Genomic DNA, 2,092 nt, shown 5'->3' on the forward strand with positions numbered 1-2,092 from the left:
CACCTACAGGGAGCAAGCATAGCTACTATTTTGGGTTTCCTAGGGGAGGACATGTTGACGGGCATCTATCTTTGGCAGAGGCCTAAAGAAGTGGGGGCAGCATTGGGGAGAAGAGGCTAGAGGGAGGAATAAAGAACGATCCTCAGGGAGGTACTACAGCATCTTTTGCACAGACCTTCTCCAGAGCCTCAGTCTGCTGGCTTCCCCTGTTATGCCTGGCCTTCCCCAGAGCAAGAAAAATTAATGTGTCCATGAGTCCCTAGCTACTGTCTGGGGCTGCCAGAGATTTTGAAGGCAAAAGCTGAGGAATTCTAAGCATTTATGACTTAGCAGAATTATTCCCTAAGCGTTGGCTTCTGGAGGAGCCTTCTGGATTTCATTGTGGCTGCTCCTCCGCTTCTAGAACCTGCCAAGAACTCCCAGGTCTCAGTCAGCACTGTGTGGGGCAGGGGTCAGAGGGCCTTTGTGTGGCTGGTAGCCCAGAGCACTGGTGTTGGGGCCAGCAGTCCAGGCCTGCTCCGGGAGAAGTGGGGAGGCTGTCACCTCAGGACTCTGGCCCTCTGTGAAGGGTGAACACAGCCATGACTCTCATGGACCTGGGTTTCTGGATTCTCTGAGGAAGGCGTGGTGTTCCCCTTGGGAAGGGCCTTTCCAGACTGGCTACGGGGGATTGCTCTGGGTAGGTCATCATTGTCTCTTTTAGTGTGTAGCTTGGTGGTGGCTTTGAAGCCCCTACACCTCCTTCTTTATCCCTGGTGACCTAGAGGAGCAGAGGAACTATGACTGAGTTTGCCAAGTCCCTTTCCTGAGGCTGCCAGGGTAGGCAGAACTGTCTCTCTTTTTTGTCTTTGTTTTTCAAGAGAGCATTTCTCTGTGTAGCCCTGGCTGTTCTGGAACTTGCTTTGTAGACCAGGCTGGCCCCAAACTCAAACCTGCCTCTGCCTACTGAGTGCTGGGATTAAAAGCACATACCACCATGCCCAGCTATCAGCCCTGTCTCTTAAAGAAGCTCTCTCTCTCGCCCTTGAGCTACCTGCCCAATCCCCATCTTCCCACACTTTCACCCTGGGTAAATATTTATGTATTTACTCTGTGTGTGTGTATCTCTGTGTGTATGTGTGTGTTGTGTGTGTGTATGTCTGTGTGTGTATGTGTATCTGTGTATCTTTGTGTGTGTATCTCTGTGTGTGTTTGTGTATGTCTGTGTGTGTCTCTGTGTGTGTATCTGTGTGTGTATCTCTGTGTGTGTCTGTGTATATCTGTGTCTGTGTGTGTCTCTGTGTGTGTATCTGTGTGTGTCTCTGTGTGTATGTGTGTTGTGTGTGTATGTGTATCTGTGTATCTTTGTGTGTGTATCTCTGTGTGTGTCTGTGTATGTCTGTGACTGTGTGTGTCTCTGTGTGTGTGTCTCTGTGTATCTGTGTGTGTGTCTGCGTATGTCTGTGCCTGTGTGTGTATCTCTGTGTGTGTGTCTGTGTACGTGTGTATGTGTGCTCTTATGACTATGAATGGAAGCCAGAGGGATGAGCCCTACCCTATTGCTCTCTCTCTTATTCCTTAACCCAGGATCTCTCACTGAGCCGGGACTTCACTGTATTTTTGGCTAGGTTGGCAGCCAACAAACCCCTAGTGACCTCCCTTTCTCTTTCCTGCCCCTATGGTGCTGGGGTTACAAGAGTACACCCTTGCCTAGCTCTTTCTGTAGGATTTGGGGGTTTGAACTTTGACCTACATGCTTCAGCAGCAGCATTCTTTTGTGCTGAGCCATCTCCCCAGTTCACCTGCTGGCTTGCTTCAGACAGGGTCTCTCACCGGCCTGGAACTGCTCAACCGACTTGGCTGACTGGCCCTGGACCCATCAGCCTCTGCTTCCCCTGCTCTGGGATACAAGCACATACGAGCTACTCGACTTTTTTCCTTTTTCAAACATGGGTTCTGGAAGGTGAGCATCCAAACAGGCTAGGCTCCCACAAAACCAGTTCATGCAGTAGGATGGAAACCTAGTGCCATTGTCCTTGGCTTCTCATCAGCCTTCATTGTCTGCCATGTTCAGAGAGTCCGGTTTTATCCCATGCTTATTCAGTCCCAGTCC

Source organism: Microtus oregoni, unplaced genomic scaffold (genome assembly GCF_018167655.1).
Source record: "Microtus oregoni isolate MIOR12 unplaced genomic scaffold, Mior012 000016F_ref0000370, whole genome shotgun sequence".
In the NCBI taxonomy this organism is placed as follows: domain Eukaryota; kingdom Metazoa; phylum Chordata; class Mammalia; order Rodentia; family Cricetidae; genus Microtus; species Microtus oregoni.